Below are 23583 nucleotides of genomic sequence, written 5' to 3' on the forward strand. Positions count from 1 at the left end.
CAAGATTTTTTTAAAGCATTATCTTTAAAGCATTATCACTGTACCATTTACACCCTGTATCCTGTGCATGTGACGAATAAACATTGATTTGATTAGATAATAATAATAATATGCCATTTAGCAGACGCTTTTATCCAAAGCGACTTACAGTCATGCGTGCATACATCTTTGTGTTTGGGTGGTCCCGGGGATCGAACCCACTACCTTGGCGTTACAAGCGCCGTGCTCTACCAGCTGAGCTACAGAGGACCACATAGATGATTAATGCACCATTCACATCAGCTATCATAGTCAATATAACAGTGACTGACTTCACCATCACTTTCTAGCCATCATTGCCATTGAGGATGGTCAAACGTGAAAATATAAAATACATCGTGATCCTAATGGAATATAACAAAGCAATTCTGTTGTCTTTGCCTGATTTATCTTTACAATGACAGGGGGTGCACCGTTCCTGGAGGTACTGCAATACCAGGTCGATGCGTGGAGTGGACGGAGCAAGCCCCTATTCCATCTCCCTGTTCCAAAAATCAATTTAATATATGGTCCCCAGATAGGGGACGTATCAGATATTAAACTGATAAGAACAGAATTTTTTTTTTTTTGTGGAAAAATAATGTTTATTTTCATTTCACATTCAAATACAAGTACAAATTCATTGCATAACGTTGTACATAACATGGATTTACAAAACAGTACCTTAACCATATCAAAATAGCAAAACTCTTTAAAAAAGTGCTGTTCTGAGGAACCTGACCAGCTAAAAGGCCTACATTCAAGAGAAGCATGTAAACAATTGCCTCTAACAATCTCCAAAAGCTGATCTTACAAAGGAATAAAAACAATTATAGAAATAAAAACATACACATATACCAAAGGGAACTCTGAACAAACCTCAGTGTATATCAAATATTTACAAAGGCTTAGCCTACATTTCAATTTACATGACAGAATACAGTTATACATAGGCCATATATAGGCTACAAAAACGTTTACAAAGAAGGGTATATCCCTTTCCATCTATGTTTAACAGATGTGATGCCCCACTTATCTATTTCGAATTGTATTTTTTTCCAAATTTCTTGTTTTATAAATTTAACCAATCCCGTCGGTGACCACTTGAGGGTGTCATTGACCGCACCACATCTGGCCTCCCAAAGTTTGGTCTTGATAAGGGACACCAGAGTCACTAATTCCAATAATTGCACTTTTTCCACATGTTTTAGTTCAAATTTTGCTACCCTTCATAATCAATGTTTTTTAAAATATTAAAATCCATTTTAATTTTCTTCCAAACTATTTGGGCAAAAGAGCATTCCCATAAAACATGGGGAATTGTTTCAATTACGAAACAGTTGTCCCTGGGACAAAATTTATTCAGGGTCAAATTATGATCATATAATGTTGAACGGACCGGAAGACGTCTGTGTAAAACAAGCCAATTAAAATCTTTCAGTCTGTTGTCTAAACCTTTTAATTGTGCCCGTAGCCAGGTGGAAGGTGATATTGGTAATCGGTCTCTAGGACAACAATTTTCTATCAATTTCACATATAGCAGTCTGTGGTTGATTACATTTTCTTTTACTTTGCAGACAGGGTTTTTCCTTGCCCATTCAACTATTTTCTTAAAAATGTAATGGGATAATTTCAGCTTTTGGCTTACTATTATCCCACTCCACCATAAACCTTAACGGTATGGACAGCTAGAATTTGATTAATATATGACATTTATGTACAGAAGACGACAAAAGACAACAAACGTTTGAGTAGAACAACGCATCTAGTTTGAGAGGAATATGAGGGGAAATCCCTTCCACCAGCCTCTATAGGCTGGTACATCCGATCTCTCCGGATGTACTCATATCCCCCCAAAAGAAATTAAACAGTACACGATGAACATTTTCCTTAGAGACACCGGCATGGGAAACACATATGCAAGGTGGAGTAATGAAGGCAGAATGTCCGCCTTCAGCACTAACACCTTGCCACTAAAAGATAGTCGCCTCACTTTCCACAGTCCCAATCTTTTATTAAAGCTAAAGTAGTTTTTCTTTCCAATTAACCATGTCATCTTTAATTTCATTTCCGAAAGATATCCCGAGCACTACCATTGGTCCTGTGCACACAGTCAAACCACATAACTGATCAGATCTCCATTTCCACTGTCCCATATATTTTATTTCAGTTTTATTCTTGTTAATCCTAGACCCGGAGGCAACAGAGAACTCATCAATGACTTTGATAACCTCTTTCAAGCTCAGGTCGTCTTGTAAATATAAAATGGTGTCGTCCGTGTATTGTGAAATTTTTTGAATATCCCCTCCAGGTAATAGAATGCCTTTGATGTTGTAATTTGTCCTAATTGCACATGCGAAAGGTTCAATATATAAAACATACAATAGCGCAGAGAGAGGGTCCCCCTGTCTGACACCTCGTAATTGCCTGATTACATTTCCAATATTCCCATTAATATTTACTCTGCTTCCCACATTACTATAAAGAATTTTTACCCATTTCATAAAATTATTTCCAAAACCACATTTTTTCAGAACTCTAAACAAAAACTCATGGTTTACCATGTCAAAGGCTTTTTCCTGGTCCAAATTTACAGTAATAGCTGGCAGGTGCCTTTCCTCTAAATATGCTTGAACGTCTCTGTGCAATTGCAAGTTCCAGGTTAACTTTCTCCCTACCACACCACATGTTTGGTCTAAACCAACAACATATGCCATGGCAGAAGACAGACGATTAGTTATGGCTTTACTTAATACTTTATAGTCTACACACAACATTGTTAAAGGTCTCCAATTTGCTAGTGTCTTGGGGTCTCCCTTTTTGTAAAGTAGCGAGATTACCCCTACGCACATTGAACCTCCCATATGCTCCAAACCAAAAATAACTCTAAATACTTCCAAAAGATGACATCCAATTAAATCCCCAAAAAACGATGTAAAACTCTTTAGAGAGCCCATCCACTCCTGGTACTTTGTTATCTTTCATGCTCTTCAGTGCCATATATATTTCATCTAAATTCAATTCCCCTTCTAATTGGTCTCTAATATCTAAAGGTATCTGCACATCCACACATTTTAAAAAAAGTAGTCCCCTTCTCATAATTAATTGTTTGCTTTTGGAATAGCTGAGAAAAGTGCTGGGTAGCGACACCAAGCATGCCATCTCCATCCTCAACCGTCTCCCGTCTTGATTCAATAAAGCCGAAATGGTCCTCCTCTTTCCCCGTGACTTAATTTGTTTGAAAAAATATGCAGAGCACTTCTCATCATTATCCCATTTATCTTGTTGACTTTTAAACATGAAATCTCGAGCTTTCTTTTCAAAAAAGGCCTGCTTTTTTCTGCAGGTTACACAATGTGTCTTTATCTAAACCACCACCATTCAAATTACCTTGGATGTGCATATCTTCTAGTTCGTTCTGCAACTTATAAAAATCTTTGTATTTTTACGTGCTTTATCTTTGCAATAATTCTGAATAAAAATCTTGATTCGTAATTTTGTGCTCTCCCACCAGTCTATGACAGTAGAATAAAAGGATTTCATGGTTACACAGCCCTGGAAAAAATACCTAAATCTAGTCTCAAATGTTTTGTCATGTAAAATACCATTATTAATTTTCCAATATCCTTTTCCAAATTCAATTGTTTTTAATTCTACTGTCACAGACAGGCAACTGTGGTCAGAATAAAAAACCGGAGTGACGCGTGCAGAGGACACACCGAGTCCACGCGGAACAAACACATAATCTATGCGGCTCCTCGCGCCCCTGCTGTTTCCCCAGGTGAAACCGGGATCATTTGCATGCGCCACTCTATAAGCATCAACCAAATTATATTTCTCTATTAGATTTTTTACAAGATGCCCTCCCAGATTACCTCGGTCATATGATACATTAAAATCTCCCCCCATAATAACCTGTCTGTTTGTCATAAAAAATAGCGTCTAGGTTGTTCAGCATTTCCCCTCCTTTCCTTGGGTGTCGATGGTGCATATACATTAATTAACCGAAGACATTTGCCCCTCCAATCAATATCTACTATTAAAACCCTCCCGTGTACTGCCGAAAAACGTCCCACTATTTTAAAATCCCTATTTCCACATTGAACACCAACCCCTGTAGAATGCACCCCGCCGACACTCCACCTTGACTCTCCCTGAACCCATTCCCTCGTAAATCTCTCCACATCATTTTGATCTTTTAAATGTACTTCTTGTAAAAAACACACAGAGAAGCAAATGGAGGACAAATGGGAAAAAACAGTCGCCCTTTTAACGGGGTTCCTAAGCCCTCTAGCGTTTATGCTAGCTATGTTAAAAAGGGACGACATGGGGAAAGGAGGGAAGCAGACAACTATCTAAATATGACATTAATTTCCAGACTCACTTTAAGTACAGTTCCTCGTTAGGAGGCCTGTCTGGGAAACGGTGGTCCCCAGGGGGAGGACAATCCACAAAGATAGGGGTCTGGAAAACACTTTCCTCCTCAATCAGTGTGGGTGCTGGAACACCGCTGGGTGCGAGACCGCTGCTGTCGGTAGAGCTCGCGCCTGACAGGGAAAGCAGAGTCTCCTCTGCGCTGCCCGGGTTTCCCGCGCTTTTCTCCTCAGACTCCCCGCTTGCAAAACAACTGAAACGATTCCCCCCCAGGGCGGACTCCTCCGTCGCCTCCATGCGGATGAGTGGGGAAACAGGGCTCATCTGCTTCCTCTTGACAGAGCACTTCCTCCTCTCTCCCACCGTGGTCCAGCTCTCCGGAGCAGAGGGCGCGGTGGGCTCTCCCGTGAGCCTCCTCCATTTGCTTGCTCCAGCTCCTGTCCCCCGCTCCGCTCTCTCATGAGGTGATGATGGCGCCTCACTCCCGCTCTCCTCAGACTCTCGCAGTTCTCTCTCCATCACTAGCTCCTTCACGACCTCCTCAATAGCGCGTAGCTCTATAACTTTTCCCTCATCTGCTCTTTTCCCGCTCAACGCTCTGGCGTAGGAGGGGGCTGCCTTTGGGCAGTGACGGAACAGGTGCTCCTCTGAGCTGCACAGACTGCAGCGCTTAGGCACGGTGCAATCCCTCATTACATGGCCGAGGGCCCCACAGTTTCTGCACCTTGTCTGGGTGCAGGCATCAGCGAGGTGCCCGTGTACGTGCTGCACTTCCTGCAAAAACGAGGCTGCCCAGCATACATGAGGTAACCCCTGTCTGCACCGATAGAAAAAGACGCGGGAGGATGGAGGTAGCCATCATGGCCGCTCTCGTCTTCCTTTAGCAGGACGCGAAACTGTCTCTTCCCTGTCCAGATGCCTAGGGCGTCCTTAATGTCTCTCACTCCTGGCAAGATGGTCACATACCGGCTGAGGTAGCACACTAGCGCTTCTTCAGTGACCCAGGGGTTGAACACGTGCACCGTTAGCACCCTCAGATTGTGCCTGCACAGGGACTCAACGATGACGACATCGCTCCACCTTTAGGATCGCCTTGGTACTGCACTTGATCTTGATTTTAGGCAAAAGGCCGAGAAGCGATACCGCAATGCTTTCGGGAGGAAGGTCCCGTTCTCGGACACGTCAAATTCGATGACGTTTACACAAAATGTAGCTCTGTAAACTGTCCGCCAAATATCAAAGATAATGATTTAAAGAAAATCTTGGCATAGATTGGGAGTTGATCAACGTTGGGAATAACCACTTTTGACTGTTACAAAGTAACAAATTGGTAAGATTGGAAGTCACGTGGTCATTTGACCTCCAATCGGAAATGACAGAAAGTGTTTATGAATTAAATCCAGATTAACAGCTAAATCGGAATAATAATATATAAAATATGGGTGGGGGTATCAATTTAGAGATAATAATATTGACATAACATTTGATCTTATATCACATATCTCTGGTAGCGTTGATGCCACAAGGGAACTGAAGCAATTGTCCACTTGGTAGCGCAAGTGTTCCACCGACCGTCTGCGTTTTCCAAGCAGTCCTGTGTGGTCCATCCAACTACATTTGAATGTTGAACCACTTGACTTCAATACATCATCAACGCAAATAATATGAACAATAAAAATAGCCTGTCTTTATTTTATATGTCTGTAGAGCCTTGTACGATAAGACCAGGGTGAATAGGCCTTCATAAAGTTGCCCTCCTAAATTACTAGAGGCCAAACTTCAAAGATGTCCATGGCACTGGACTGCAGTAAGAGCTAGGCCTACAGTGCGGCCTACGGAGCGGTCCTGGTGTATGGTCCTGGCTGCCTAAATGTTTCCTCCACATAATAAGCTGTACAAACATGGCACTTTAGAGGGTTACTTTTACAATTAGCCTTACTGAGTCACTACAACAAACTTCATATCATGGACATAAAATGCCATTAGGCCTAATGAAGATACCGTATATGTAAGTTACTTAGTTGGTGTCTTGTGAATAAACTGGTATGCGCATCAGGGTTTAATATTTCCACGGTGTTTTACAAATGTTCCATCCCGAGAATAAATCACTCTTCTCCCGTGTAACCCGATATTTTTCGCCAAAAAAGGAAGTGTCATTCAAAAGCATTATAACGCTTATAAATGTCTGGATTTGATTAGAGCTTTGATCAGCATGAAAATACAAACCTGATGCTACCGGAGCCTGATCAGACATATATTAAATACATTTTATAATACATTTTACAAATCCAAATCCCAGATGAAGAATAAGACACTATTTCAAAGCATAGTACATGTAATGTTAGCCAAGTACAATGTAATTACTAGTTGCTACACAGGATTTAGCTAGTTAAAATGAAGTGTATCTTTAGGAGTACTTGTAATTAATGTGTACAGTACATTACCCATCCTGACGAACTGGCCCTCAATTTAAAGCTTGTGGAAGTGACATCCAAGTGGGAGAATAAATACACTAGCACACCACAGAGTATCTGTATAGGAAAATCATTCAGAGCACACTGTGCTGCCAATCACAGTGTAAGGTGCGATATTTTGCGGGTGTGGAGAGCTCGTTAGAGGATGCTTGCATTGAAGAGCTGGGCATCGTGTTATGACCTGCATTATCTGAATTAGGCCCACATAATTATACCTACGGAGGAGCGGCTTCTATGGAGGAACTTTGAATGTCTTTAAACTTCAGAGTTGGTTTAACGTTGGAACAGAGCAGATGTTAGCTAGCTAGCTAACAACCTTGTTTGTGCAGTGTAGCACTATAATTAAAAACAGGTCGTACCTTTTTGTCGTTAATAAATCCAATGTGAAACGTGGTGACTATAGCATCCTTAACTAGCATTGAAAAAGTTCATCCATTCTTCTCAAATTAAACATATCTCCCTAATTTCTGAATCATGCTTGTAACGTTGTCAGTAGGATACAGTAACCTATGCTTCAGAGGAAAGGAGCAGGTAGTTTCCACACGCACACCCACTGGCAAAGATTTCCATTCCAGCTGGCAGGCAGAAACTGGAATACGTTTCTAGAGTGAGCTTTGTTGCGATTTTTGTGGGACTGGAGAAAAATACCCGGAAAGTAAAATAAGTACATGGAGGATTACATGCTTTTAAAATAACTGTGCTGTTCCTGAAAAGTATAGAGGTCTTTGCCTGAACCGGTTCCAATCCTGGTGAAATTATGTGGATGGAGGTTATGCTTAGGCTAATAAACTATAAAGGGAAATAAATTGCTATAGTTTACACTTTTTTTTAGTAATTTAATGAAATGTTGTAATCTGATCTCGGAATGCACGGACCGTTAGTAGTGGGGGAACAGGAAGTTCCGGGCAGGCGGGCACCATTCTTCACAATAAAGAAAGCGCCAGAACTGTGCAGTCAAGAAGATAACCTTTGTGTCCGTTTCTATTTATTACTAGAGGTATGTAATAGCACGTTTAAACTTTCTAATGTCGAAAGAACATGTCATACCATGCTAGGTAACACATCCGTTAAGGTATTATCACGTTTGGTAAAGGTTTGATGTGTTACTTTTGTGTCAAACCGAGTGAGTGAAAGAACGTGATAAAAACTATTTTACAAGTCACATAGCTAGAGATGTTGGGTTTGTCTGAGTGAATGTACATAATTTTCTCATGTTAGTTTAATAAATAATCAATTTATTTGAGATTTCTGAGTTCGTTTAGCATGTTATTGGTTTTGTGTAAAATTCCCAAGCTGGTAAAATGGCGGCTACTCTCGGTCAGCGTCAACGGACTTCAGTGAGGACAGTGCGGGTGCATCAGAGACAATTTCACGGTCGGACTACTGTTTTGAAGCAGAATGTAATGATTATCAGTTTTCTACATGTGTACTAATATTCAGACACATTCAGTAGTTTCTGTTTTTATCAATAAATGTTGCTATGGTGTGAACAGGAAATACAATTGTTTTTTGATTGAAGTAATACAGTGAAGACAAGGTTATTCAGGAAATTAGCACACAGTGCTGTCTAAAACAAACTGTAACCTTGTACTAAATGGATTTTGTGTCATTTATGCATTTATCTACTATAGGTTAGGTATTAGCTCAAAAGTATTGTGGAGCTCCTGCACCTTAATATAAACAGTACCGACTATTTCAGTCCAAGTCAAGCACTGAATTAGATGATTTAACAAGAAAAAAAATATTTTTAGAGAATAAAGTGCCAGAACTGTCAACACTAACTTTTGTGTCTGTGCTCTCTATATTACTACTGGCCGATTCAGATAAGTCTGAGGCCGGTAACATCAACAGTGAGGACAAACCCAGCCTGCCTCTCTCCTTCCACGCTGAGTCCAAACCTACAGTCACTGGGTCCTGATTGTGACAGTGGAGCCCAGTTTGCATCGCAATATCCAGAGATGGCATCAGTGAAGCTGGAAGACTGCATTCAAACACTGGAGCTGAATGTCATCATTAAAGATGAAGAAGAGGAGGAGAAGATTGGGAAATCTGTTTCTCAGGGTAAGAGCAGCTTCTATCTAATTAAGTTTGTTGGACATGATTTGGAAAGGCACACACCTGTCTATATACAGTGCATTCGGAAAGTATTCAGACCTCTGGACTTTTTTGATATTTTGTTACGTTACAGCCTTATTGTAAAATAGATTAAATAGTTTTTTTCCCCTCATCAATCTACTCACAATACCCCATAATGATAAAGCCAAAACTGTTTTTTGTTCAATTGTTGCAAAAACAACATCTGAACGATCACATTTCCAAAATGTCTTTCTACTCTGCGAGTGTCTAAACCATGATCCCCTTGATCATAGGACTGTTTGAGCCTAGTTAAGCTGTTTGCAGCCTTTGAGGTGGGAAGTTCTTCATACTGAGCTTTAAGACCAAATAATTCCTTGTTTACTTCGACTGAGTTATCCAAAAAAGCTTTCCTCTCCAACTCTCTCATTTTGCTGTCCATCTCTCTCATTTTCTGATTTATTTTATTTGAAACTGGTAAAACGTATAATTTGCCCCCAAATATGTGCTTTGAAAGCCTCCCATCTGGTACTGGTACCCATCTGGAACTCCAACGTAATGTAAGAAGTCTGGGTCCTGTAACCATCTGGGATGCAAACGCCATCTAGAGGATCCTTTTACTAGTTTTGTATCCCTATAGAATAATCACACAAGGGATTGGTCATTCAAAACAATAGTATCATATCCACTTCCTGCTACATTGGGAAACTAAAAAGACGTCTACATGAGAATATGACTTAAATGTTGATGAGTAACATGAATACTCCCTTTTACTCGGGTTCTGAGTCCTCCAAGGTTCACATAGATTTAAGTCCTGAATGAAATGCTGTAATTTCTTTCTACTCTGCGAGTGGGAAGTGTCTAAACCAGAGGAGCGATCTAGATGAGGATCAAGAGTGCAATTAAAGTCCCCTGCCATTAGGACCTTACCAGGAATGGAGGCTATCAATAGAAATACATTCTCATAGAATTTGGGATTATCATCATTAGGACCATAAACATTAACCAGATTAATATGCTCATTCAAAAGAGTTTCATGTATCAAAATGTATCTACCAGCTGTATCAGTTATAATAGTATCCACTTGAAACGGAACAGATTAGTGAATTAAAACCATAACACCATGAGAATGAGAGGAGAAGGGAGTAAAACAGGATGCTACTACTTGCCCTTGTCATCTCCTGCATACTTTAAGTAGCTCATCCTTCAACAAGTGAGTTTAATAATAATAATAATATATGATTTAGGTCGCTTTTAACGCATTTTTTTTTTTTCTTGTAGGAACACAATAGATGAAGTTGTTTAAGCCTAGTAATAACCTGTTTTAAGCTTGGATCGTTTACAAACTCCATGGACATTCCACAAAGTAAATTTAAGTTTTGCATTTGAAGTCATTTAACCAAAGATGTAAACATGGAATAAGCTATAGCATAAAGGCATATCTAAAATCTGTTTAGTAACCACAAGGACCGCATTAATATTTTGTAGTGAGGAAAATATGTAAAGATCTGTTGAAACAAGCATGGATATTTCCTAACAGTAAAACACTGAACCCCATTCCAATGTCTCCCTAACCGAGACCATCAACGCTTCCTCTCCCACCTCCCCCTAATCATAGTGTAGCCTGGTGGACGACTGATCCATTAAAGGGAGCAGTCTAACCTAAGCGACGCTAAACAAAACAAAGTGTATCCTGCCTTCTCTCTGCCATTCATTCTCACAATCAAAACAAAAGGCATATCTAGCAAGATGTTAAGTGAAATATCACGTAGTATTTGTTTGAAAAGTAGAAAATAATATTTCCACCTAAAACAGTAACGCTAGTTAGTGAAGCCTGAGACTAACGTTAACGTTACAGTATGGACCGTCCAAAATAGTGGTAGATGATCCACAACACAGGGTCTGTTGCTAGTAGCTACCAAGTAACAATATGGCCCATACGTATAGAGTTAATGTAGTATACCATGATACGTTTACAAACCAGAAAAAGGATTAAAGATCAGAAATGAACAGCCTACGTGAGAAAAATAGATATCATTGAATATGTGCTACGTTAACCAAAGGCCCTTTGCACATGATGCTAGGCTTGCACCTGAGTGTCAATCATTTTAGTCCAAGGATATGATCGAAAGGCCTCCATCATTCTTAAATGGAAGAAGTGTAGAACCACCAATACTTTTTCAAGAGCTGGCTGCCCGGACAAACTAAGCAATAGCGGGAGAAGGGCCTTGGTCAGGGAGGTCACCAAGAAGCCGGTGCTCACTGAGTTCCTCTGGTGATGGGAGAAACTTCCAGAAGGACAACCATCTCTGCAGCACTCCACCAATCAGGCCTTAAGTGGCTCGACGGAAGCCACTCCTCATGAAAAGGCACATGACTTCCCGCTGGAAGTTTGCCAAAAGACACCTTAAGGACTCTCAGACCATGAGAAACAAGATTCTCTGGTTTGATGAAACCAAGATTGAACTCTTTGGCCTGAATGCCAAGCGTCACGTCTGGAGGAATCCTGGCACCATCCCTACGGTGAAGCATGGTGGGGGCAGCATCATGCTGTGGTGGTGTTTTTTCAGTGGCAGGGACTGGGAGACTAGTCAGGATCGAGGGAAAGATGAACGGAGCAAAGTACAGAGAGACCTGAAAATAGCTGTGTGGCGACACTCCGCATCTAACATGACAAGCTTCAGAGGATCTGCAGAGAAACTCCTCAAATACAGGTATGCCATGCATGTAGCGTCATCCCCAAGAAGACTTGAGGCTGTAATCACTGCCAAAGGTGCTTCAAAAAAGTACTGAGTAAAGTCTGAATACAGTTTTTATTATTATTATGTTTGCAAAAATGGTGTCATAAAACCTAGCGGTCAAACAGGGAAATGGTTCCAATCATTTTCCCTTTTTATTCATTTTAGAAACACTTAAAATAAGGGCTGTTTTGTGTAGGCTTACCCTGGCGTGACTTTTAGCAATATATTCGGCTCTATTTCCTCTCAGATTATAAAACGCTAATTATCATCAAAGTAGACATCATGCAAAACAACAAATCACTGCAAGCTCCTGCATGTCATCTCTAGCTGACACCTTTGCTAACAGGTATTGCACAAGACAGTTCACAGAATTGACAATTTAAATATATGTAGCCTATTTATTAATTACTAAATTTAGCTAACATTAGATAGTTAACCCAGAGATCCTTACCTTTGACTCGATTCTGCAATTTTGTCCAGATCATCATGGCAATTGTAGTTCTTTATGATAGCCACATTAGCAGCTAATTAAATGTCATTTTTGTAGGGGTAAATACAGGCGAAAATATTGATAAGTCACCTTGTCCTAGAGAGATTGACATGGTTATCAAAACGCCACGCCAAGGTAAGCCTACACGAAACACAGCCCTTATTTTAAGTGTTTCTAAAATCCCCTATGGGAAAAATGAATGGTGGAAAAATGATTGGAACCATTTCCCTGTTATGACTGCTAGGTTTTATGGTTATTATCATTTATACTGTGGTACATAATTCGTGTGCAGCTACATGAAGCTAGTGGGGTGTGGATGAGCAGAGACACGTGGTAAGATGGCAGACAATAAAAAAAAGTGGAGTGGGGGATTGCAGTGGGGGATGCACAAATCTTCTGGAAGATCTGATGAAGGAGAAGATGGATGGATGAATTACCTGCGGTGAGGAACTCCGAGTTCGGGCCTCGTTCCGAGGATGATAAGGATGATTCTGGCCCAATGGGAGTGAGATTTGTAGAGAGAATGGATCCATATGTGGTGTCAGGTTAGGTGGAGAAGAGGTTGGGGACTGTTTAGTTGGTGAAAGTAACTCGGAGTGGATTCGTGATAATTTGTTTCTCCTCTGCCCAGAGGGAGCGGGTGCAATTTGAGACAGGAATTGTGACTTGAATTGCTCTCCGGAACAGGGTGGCATTGAAAGGAGTGATAACGGGGTTAGGTTTAAGTGTTGAGGATGAGCAGTTGAAATGGAAGATTCCAGGTGTCTGTGACGCCCTCCGTTTGGTGAGACGTAGATCTGGTGTAGAGCGTGGGGAAACAGAGAATACATTATCTGTCATGCTGGATTTTGATGCATAGTCTCTGCCAGATAAGGTCAAGGTAGGAAGTGTCAGTTATCCCTTGAGCGATTTTGTTCCGTAAATACTACAGTGTTTTAGGGGTGAAGTTTATGGGCCTGTTGCAGCAGTGTGTAGGCGTGAGATGCCTAGATGTGACAAGTGTGCAGGAGGGCATGAGATGAGAAATGTGTGGTATCAGTGGAGAAAGTTCTGTGTGTTAGTTATGGGGGTGCTAACGGGCTGGGGATCTGAGGTGTCAGGTGAGAGAAAGGCAGATTGAGGTTGCCAGGGTTACAGTAGTACAGAAAGTGTTGTATGCAGAAGCAGTGAAGAGAGTGGTAGAGGAAGATGGGTACAGGGTGATGGATCTTGAGAGGATTCCTGTGAGTAGGCAGAGACCAAGAGAGAGTGATGGGAAGAATATGTGCTTCAGTAAGGTGGGCTTTTTAGCATTTATAGCAATGGTTTTCAATTGTACGGCAGAAATGGATCAAAAGTACCAGAAAATAGAGGCTGTGGTGGCAGCGGCAGAGAAGTACTTGGGATTGCGAGGATTTACTGCAGAACAGCTGCAGGGGGTGTTGAGTGGTAGTGGTCTGGCGTAGGACTAGATGGTGTTAAATAGTGGAATGGGGTGGTTGGTTTTTGTCGTGAAAAATTGCCACGAAGGGACTCAAAGTCAAACTTAAATTAATAATTATTTTTTATCAGCAAGCTGGAGAGGTTCCAACAAACTTAAAAGCACCATAGTACACGTCGGTCGGGAGCTCTGCCGGGGAAGTCCCGTTAGTTGTCCTATATACTGCTTACACAGACAAGTTATATTTGCATGATTTAGCTTATTCATAATTAATTCATCATTAACATTTGGTTCCTGCATGTGACCGACCAATACCTCACAAGGCTTCTTCTCTCCAAGCTGAGACCTTGAAACTGAGATATCCCTTTTGGTTCCCAGAACAATGTTCTGGGCGTACTGCCAATTGGTCTGAGGAGGTCAGTCACCTGCACGAACCAAGAACATTTTCCCTCACATTTTTTAGAGTGGGCTAATACTTGGCAGGGCAATTTTGTATTAATTACAGTATCAATGAATGTAATGTATATAGGCTGTGAATGGCCTCACACACCAGTACAGTAGGTGGCGGTGTATGCACCTAAAAGTTGGATGCACTCCGCCAACCAAATCCCAAAGAAGAAGGATGATGCAAATGCACGTCACTTGACCCGTATGGAGAATGTGAAAAAGGAGCAAAGTTCATCTTTATTATTGATGTTTGATGAAGAGTATCTACCACCCTATGTAAAGCTGGGATATATAATATACCCCATAAGAGAGTTTGTGTAAAACCTGATGCAATGCAAGAAATGTAAAAAGTTTGGCCACATGTCAAGTGTTTGCAGACGGAAGGAATATGTTATTGAAGAGAATGTGAATGTAAAATGTTGTAACTGTGGTGGGGGTCATATTCTGAATTCCCAGAGTGCCCTGTTAGGGTGAAAGAGGTTGAGGTGTCAAGGATCAGGGCTGATTCAGCAAATCGCCTATGTGGAGGCATGGTGAAGAGAGTTGTAGGGGACAAGAGGAGCTGAGGAAGAATGGCGTGGATCCAACAAATGCAACCACTCTAAAATGTGCAGGTTTTTCACACAACACAATGGCACAGATGTCTCAAGTTTTGAGGGAGCATGCAATTGGCATGCTGACTGCAGGAATGTCCACCAGAGCTGTTGCCAGAGAATGTTAGGTTAATTTCTCTACCATTAGCTGCCTCCAATGTTGTTTTAGAGAATCTTGCAGTATGCCCAACCAGCCTCACAACTGCTGACCACCGTGTATGGCGTTGTGTGGGCGTGCGGTTTGCTGATGTCAATGTTGTGGACAGAGTGCCCCATGGTGGTATCGGGGTTATGGAATGGGATGGCATAAGCTACAGACAACTAACACAATTGCATTTTATCGATGGCAGTTTGAATGCACAGAGATGCCATGACAAGATCCTGAGGCCCATTGTCCTGCCATTCATCCACCTCCATCACCGAGTGTTTTAGCATGATAATGCATGGCCCCATGTCGCAAGGATCTGCACACAATTGAACATGCTGAAAATGTCCCAATTCTCCATGGCCTGCATACTCACCAGACATGTCACCCTTTGAGCATGTTTGGGATGGTCTGGATTGACGTGTACCACAGCTTGTTCCAGTTCCCCCCAATATCCAGGAATTTCACACAGCCATTGAAGAGGAGTGGGACAACATTCCACAGGCCACAATCAACAGCCTGATTAACTTTATGCAAAGGAGAAGTGTCCCGGAGGAGGCAGCGGCAGCTACCCACTTCTCCAGTGCTTCATTTGTAAATTGGGCGGTGCCGGAACCAAAAGTGAGCCCGAGAGGGGGGTGACCTGGGGGGCTCTGAGGTACCAGAACGGATAAAAACAAACAACCTTTATAACAAAGCATTGCATGCATTATCATGGCTTTCGCGTACGGGCATAGAGCAGTGGTGTGGAGCCACTTGCAGAAGTTACACACATGGAATATATTTTTTGTAGCCTAGAGTCTGGGAAAAATGTGTTATTTTTATAAATGGATTTCATGCAGTTCTACATAATTTTAGATGACTGGAGACTTTTGCAGAATCTTTTTTAATACCTCACAAATGACCAAAATGACAGGCTACTTTGACACTGAGAATCTGAGATCAATAAAAACGACCTTGTCTTGAATCCATCAATAGCCGAGGCCCCTAAGTGTGCAGAGAAACACATTGTACAATATGAGGAGGAAGATATAGTCCTAAAAAAGCTTTCCAGTTTCACTGCCTCACCCAATGATGTGCAGCTCACTCACCCGCCAAAAGCTTATCTCTCTCTTGCTTTACTTTTTTAAACAATGCTGGTCATTCAATAGGCCTATTTGGAAGTTGTTAACTTGGTAACATACAGACATTAGTATTTTATTTTCAGCAGGATCCATTTGCTTTACAACTTGTGTTTTCCAGCGATTGTATTAGAAATATTTGTGAAACGCCTGTTTTGGCTGCATGCTGTTAACTGACAGATTTGCCACACGTTAGGCATGCCTTGTGATTTGGCTACACACAATCCACAGCTAGGCTATTTTAAAAAATTAGCTATGGATCCTCTGTGGTGAAGTTCTAACCTTACTCCTGGTGTAGTATTGGGAGAGAGATCATAGAAAGTGAATGTCATTGTATTTCTGTGAGAGATACAGGCGTGCTTCTCTCTCTCACCACAGCAATGGCCACGCCTTGGTCTAGGCTACAATGTTGCGCAAACCATAAACCCGGGACGGCCCAACATTAACCAATTCTTAGAATATCATGCACGTTTTCACATTATGTTTTTTTAGGGGGCATGACACTTACAGAGGAATCGAAATGTAATTACTCTGATTGCTTTTATTAGGATCTTTACATTGCAAACAGTGGAATTTTTTTTTCTTGCCACAAGAGGTAGGCTACCTGATTCTGGCAAATGCGTTCCGGAACGAAAGACTACAAAACTGAGAGGTACTGGAGGATCCAGCTCAAATTAAGCACCGCCCTTCTCATATAATGGGGTAGGGCCATCCCAAGGATCCCTGAACGCACGGACGGTTGCACCAATGATTTTTGATAACTAAACCAAGATAGACCACAGCTGGTCGTTTCCAATGGGAACAGATGAGTCATAGTGGGCAGAGCCAAGCACGAGCTAGCGAGATCCTATTGGCGTGTTCTAGCACACATCTGCATATTTCTGTTAGGGAACGCCTCCTCTGTGAAGCGCATGTGTGCAATAACTCAATTCGCCTTTGCGTTCCTTCAAAATAACGTGATTTTAAGAAACATTTGCAACAGATAAGTCCACAAAACTTAGTCCACTCTGTGCATAACAGATTTTAGTTTTGGGAACAGAACTGTATTAAGATCAGATGTTTCATCGATTAGAACATTTGCAGAATATCGGTCAAAATCCATCTCCTTCCATCTTCTCCCACTGCCGGCCAGTGGGCTTCCTCTCACTACCATATTTGGTAGTGAGTGGAAACGCCAAACGGATGCTTCACATTTATACATCCAGTGAAATATCTGTCTCATTGTTCTATCTGTGGCTGCACTGTGGTAGTGGGGGAACAGGAAGTTCCAGGCAGGCACGCACCATTCCTCAGTATAAAGAAAGCGCCAGAACTGTGATGTCAAGAAGATAAACTTTGTATCCGTTTCTATTTATTACTGTAGTTATGTGTTATGATGATAAAGCACTTTGTGACAACTTCTGATGTAAAAAGGGCTTCATAAAATACATTTGATTGACATGTATATCACACCAACTGACTGGTTCTTCTGATGTTGTTCACACAGGAGACCATGTTGAGACATTCTCTACATCCAGCGAGCAACAGCAGGAAGATCACAGAGCTAAGAGGTCTCACCACTGCCCACATTGTGAGGAGATTTTCCCAATTCTATCAAAGTTAGAAATACACCTACAAATACACACAGGAGAGAATCTGAATTCCTGTACTGACTTTGGGAAGACTTTCACAACATCAAAGGCTCTGACAGTTCATCAGAGAGTGCACATAGGAGAGAAGCCTTACTCCTGCTCTGACTGTGGGAAGAGTTTCTCTCAACGGGGCCACTTAAAACAACATGAACGTATACATACAGGAGAAAAGCCTTACTCCTGCTCTGACTGTGGGGCAAGTTTCTCTCAACTGTGCAACTTAAAAACACATGAACGTATACATACGGGAGAGAAGCCTTACTCCTGCTCTGACTGTGTAAAATGCTTCATAACATCAACTGAGCTAAAACGTCATCAGAGAACACACACAGGAGAGAAGCCTTACTCCTGCTCTGACTGTGGGAAGAGTTTCTTTCGACTGGGCCTCTTTAAAATGCATGAACGTATACATACAGGAGAGAAGCCTTACTCCTGCTCTGACTGTGGTAAGAATTTCTAACATCAAAGCTAAACGTTGCATCAAAGGATGCACACAGGAGAGAAGCCTTACTCCTGCTCTGACTGTGGGGCAGGTTTCTTTCAATGGTGCAAATTAAAAATACATGAACGTATACATACAGGAGAGAAGCCTTACTCCTGCTCTGACTGTGTAAAATGCTTCACAACATCAACTGACCTAAAACTTCATCGGAGAACACACACAGGAGAGAAGCCTTACTCCTGCTCTGACTGTGGGGCAAGTTTCTCTAAACTGTCCAACTTAAAAACACATGAACGTATACATACAGGAGAGAAGCCTTATTCCTGCTCAGACTGTGTAAAATGCTTCATAACATCAACTGAGCTAAAACGTCATCAGAGAACACACACAGGAGAGAAGCCTTACTCCTGCTCTGGCTGTGGGAAGAGTTTCTCTCGACCTGGCAAGTTAAAACAACATGAACGTATGCATACAGGAGATAATTCTTACTCCTGCTCTGACTGTGGAAAAAGTTTCTCTCAAATAGGCCATTTAAAAAGACACCAAGGTAAACATAAAATGAGAGAAGGCTTACCACTGATCTAAAAACAACAGCACTGGACAAGCCCTGGATGGCTGAAAGAATAAAGGCTGCCTTCAGGAAAATACAGAATATTTTCAACAGATGGGGAGAAACAATGACATGGAGAAAAAACAGAAACACAGTGCAAATGCTTATCAAGGAAGCAAAGACAAGCTACTACAAAATTGAAATCCATGACCTAAAGAAGAAAAACCCTAATGAATGGTGGGACTTCATTAACAAAGGACTGGGACCAAAGAAAACGACATCAGGAGGGAGAATACAGGTCGAGGGAATTGAAGACGACGACGTGGCTTTTGTTTTGAATGGCTTCTTTGCTGAGGCATGGACAAGCACCACACCTCTTGCCATCTTCCCCCTGCCCATGTCTACAAGGCAGGTTGAGCTGTGCAGCATTGGCCAGTTAAAGCAAGCTCTGACCAGACTCAGCCCACGTAAAGCATGTGGGCCTGATGGCATTCCAGCCCTGCTACTAAAAGAGCATGCAGAAGATCTAGGCCCTGTCATCAAACACATTGTTAACACCTCCTACTGGCAGGGGACAGTTTTATCTAAGTGCCAGTAATGTCCTACTGAAGATCTGGTCACAGTCTATACTACACTGGCCAGGCCTTGTCTGGAATACGGTGGAGTGCTGTTAGTTGGATGCAGTAAAAAGCAGCAGGCCCAACTAGACAGGGTGCAGAGGAGGGCCTTGAGGATCATCTCCAGAGGTGGAGCAGTCCAACCACAGCTCCCGTCACTGCAGAGCAGGCGAGAACAGGCTGCAGTGCACCTGGTGAAGGACATGCACACTCTTGACCATCCACTGAATGACCTGCTCCCTCCAAGAAGAGGTAACTGCACCAACAGGCTCCTGAGAAACAGCCACAAACTGTCCTGTCTAACTGCCCGTACAAACCGCCTGCGAAACGCCACTCTACCCACTGCTATCAGACTGCATAATAACTCCCAAAATCTTTTTTTTAAATCACATTTTAACATTTCAATTTCCATCAAGCGTTCTGTATTCTACTTATGTCACGTATTGTGTTATGTATTTTTAAACAAGTGTTTTGTAGTTATTAGTCATGTAAATTCTGCATTTATTCCGTTTTATCGGTGAGCAAGAATAAATCAACTCAAACTCAAAGGGGGGTTGCAACTCAATATTAGGAAGGTGTTCCTAATGTTTTGTGCACTCAGTGTACATCAGATAAAGATGTGTGATGATCAGTTTTCAGCATTAGTTTGGGTGGATTATTTTTTATTACTAAACATATTTTGTTTAATGATAAACAGGCTATGAATCGACTACTTGTGTTTATGAAATTGTCTTTTAATACCAGATTAATTATTTTAGTAATTGATGATGAATGTATTTGAATAACTGTATTGAAGTTAATTGATCTGGCTGGAGGTAGCCTAGCGGTTAAGAGTGTTGGGCCAGTAACTAAAAGGTCGCTGGTTTGAATCCCGTTCCAATTAGGTCCAAAATCTGTCATTGTGGCCTTGTGCAAGGCAATTAACCCCAATTGGTCCTATAAGTCGCTCTGGATAAGAGCATCTGCTAAATTACAAATATGTAATGAAAATTCATGTTTGTACATGAGTTTGTGCTGGGCAACCTCTTCTTCTCTTGTGCATAAATAAAATAAAGTGTTTAAAGTGAAATAGTTAGTCTATACAGTGCATTCTGAAAGTATTCAGACCCCTTGACTTTTTCAACAAGAAAATACGTTACAGCCTTATTGTAAAATTGATTAAAAAATAAAAATTCCCTCATCAATCTACACACAATACCCCATAATGACAAAGCAAAAACAGGTTTAGACATTTTTGCAAATTTATTAGAAATAAAATGAATCTCGAAATTTAGCTCAGGTGCATCCTGTTTCCATTGATCTTCCTTTAGATGTTTCTACAACTTGATTGGAGTCCACCTGAGATAAATTCAATTGATTGGACATGGTTTGAAAAGGCACACACCTGTCTATATAACATCCCACAGTTGACATTGCATGTCAGAGCAAAAACCAAGCCATGAGGTCGAAGGAATTGACCGTAGAGCTCAGAGACAGGATTGTGTCGAGGCACAGATCTGGGGAAGGGTACCAAAAAATGTCTGCAGCATTGAAGGTCCCCAAGAACACCGTGGCCTCCATCATTCTTAAATGGAAGAAGTTTGGAACCACCAAGACTCTTCCTAGAGCTGTCCGCCCTGCAAACCTGAGCAATCGGGGGAGAAGGGCCTTGGTCAGGAAGGTGACCAAGAACCCGATGATCACTTTGACAGAGCTCCAGAGTTCAGCCCGCTTGGAGTTTGCCAAGAGGCACCTAAAGGACTCTGACCATGACAAACAAGATTCTCTGGTCTGATGTTACCAAGATTGAACTCTTTGGCCTGAATGTCAAGCGTCACGTCTGGAGGAAACCAGGCACCATGCCTACGGTGAAGCATGATCGTGGCAGTATCATGCTGTGCAGATGTTTTTCAGAGGCAGGGAGACTAGTCAGGATCGAGGGAATAATGAACGGAGCAAAGTACAGAGAGATCCTTGATGAAAACCTACTCGAGAGCGCTCAGGACTTCAGACTGGGACGAAGGTTCACCTGGCCCAGCCAGAGCCCAGACTTGAACACAATTTAACATCTCTGGAGAGACCAGAAAAGAGCTGTGCAGCAACGCTCCCCATCCAACCTGACAGAGCTTGAGAGGATCTGCAGAGAAGAATTGAAGAAACTCCCCAAATACAGGTGTGCCAAGCTTGTAGCGTCATACCCAAGACGACTTGATGCTATAATCACTGCCAAAGGTGCTTCAAGAAAGTACTGAGTAAAGGGTCTGAATACTTATGTAAATTTGATATTTCAGTTTTTTATTAATAAATTAGGAAAAACATCTAAAAACCTGTCTTTTGCTTTGACATTATGGGGTATTGTGTGTAGGTTGATGAGGGGAAAACACTGTTAAATCAATTTTAGAATATGGCTGTAACGTAATAAAATGTGGAAAAAGTCAAGGGGTCTGAATACTTTCAGAAGGCATAGCCAAGCTATCATTGACTAGGTATTGGCACCCCATGTATATCTACCATTGCTCATCGTGTATTAATTCCTTGTGCTACAATATTTGTTCCTATTATTATAATTGTTGTATTGTGTTCTCTATTGTTGGTCAACATTTCACTGTTAGTCTACACCTGTTGTTTACCAAGCATGTGACAATTAAAATGAAATGACTACGTGTTTAGTAAATTGTCTTCTAAACTAAAATAGAACCTTGACATGTGAAGTGTTGGTCCCATGTTTCATGAGCGGTAATAAAAGATCCCAGAAATTTTCCATACGCATAAAAAGCTTAATAATCTCAAATTTGTGTGCACACATTTTTTTCCATCCCTGTTAGTGAGGATTTCCCCTTTGCCAAGATAATCCATCCACCTGACAGGTGTGGCATATCAAGAAGCTGATTAAACAGCATGATCATTACACAGGTGCACCTTGTACAATAAAAGGCCACTCTGAAATGAGAAGTTTTGTCGCACAACACAATGCCACAGATGTCTACATTTTGAGGGAGTGCGTAATTGGCATGCTGACTGCAGGAATGTTCACCAGAGCTGTTGCCAGAGAATTGAATGTACATTTCTCTACCGAGAATTTGGCAGAACATCCAACTGGCTTCACAGCCACAGACCACGTGTAACCGTGCAAGCCCAGGACCTCCACATCTGGCTTCTTCACCTGCAGGATAATCTGAGACCAGCCACCCGGACAGCTGATGAAACTGAGGAGTATTTCTATCTGTAATAAAGCCCTTAAGTGGGGAAAAATCATTCTTATTGGCTGATGGGTGGGCCCCTGTCATGTGAAATCCATAGATTAGGGCCTAATGAATGTATTTCAATTGACTGATTTCCTTATATGAACTGTACCCTAGTAAAATTGTTGAATGTTGTGTTTATATTTTTGTTCAGTTAGTTAAAATCTTACAAAAAAACTGATGATGAATATGTTTGGAAAACTGCATTGATCTGCCAATGAAAATTAACGTTTGTACATGAATTTGTACTGGTCAACCTCCTTCTCTTTTGTATTCAGTTCTTCCATATTAGATCTGACAGTATGAATGGTTCTTATGGTTGTATTCAGTTCTTCCATATTAGATCTGACAGTATGAATGGTTCTTATGGTTGTATTCAGTTCTTCCATATTAGATCTGACAGTATGAATGGTTCTTATGGTTGTATTCAGTTCTTCCATATTAGATCTGACAGTATGAATGGTTCTTATGATTGTATTCAGTTCTTCCGTATTAGATCTGACAGTATGAATGGTTCTTATGGTTGTATTCAGTTCTTCCATATTAGATCTGACAGTATGAATGGTTCTTATGGTTGTATTCAGTTCTTCCATATTAGATCTGACAGTATGAATGGCTCATATGGGCTGAGTGCCTGGAGTGTTTTGGTATGACCACAGTCAGGAATTTTCTTTGACCCTGTGATCTCACCAGGACAGAACCACATGTCTCTATCACACTCCAGCCCAGAAGGTGGCAGTGATGCACCTTTAACGTTGGTCTGAACACCACCAATAAACACCATAGAAGAAGAATGCCTGCTTAGCAACAACCAAGGGGCCATGCAGCTTTCCACTGTTCCAAAGACTGTCTATTATATGGAACAGATTGGCATGTGACCACTCTAACAATGTAGACACGAATCTGTGTTGGTCAAACTATTCTCTTCTCTATCATTAAATACAACAAAACTATGTTTTAAGTGAAATATTTAGTGTTTGTCTAAAGCTGGAAAAAATACCTGAAATGAGCATCACAAAGATACATTTGACCTATGCACTAACAAGCTTTTTCAATATACGCAGCTTTATCACTGGAGAAAACCAACCTTAAGAAAAAAAGGGTAGAGAAGGAAGTCAATGACAATGAAAGTGGATCTAGTCTCATCAGCCAATCTGACGCCTAGAGTGAAGATACCAGTTCTACTGAATCTGACAGCAAAATTGAGTCAGACAGTGAAGTTGAGG

General features: G+C 41.4%; 1 pseudogene; it reads right to left on the minus strand.

Annotated features, from left to right (window-relative positions):
• Positions 1-441: 441 nt before the first annotated feature.
• On the minus strand, positions 442-621 carry LOC121558759 (annotated as a pseudogene).
• Between the last annotated feature and the right edge of the window lie 22962 nt (positions 622-23583).

This window comes from Coregonus clupeaformis, unplaced genomic scaffold (assembly GCF_020615455.1).
Source record: "Coregonus clupeaformis isolate EN_2021a unplaced genomic scaffold, ASM2061545v1 scaf0242, whole genome shotgun sequence".
Lineage (NCBI taxonomy): Eukaryota > Metazoa > Chordata > Actinopteri > Salmoniformes > Salmonidae > Coregonus > Coregonus clupeaformis.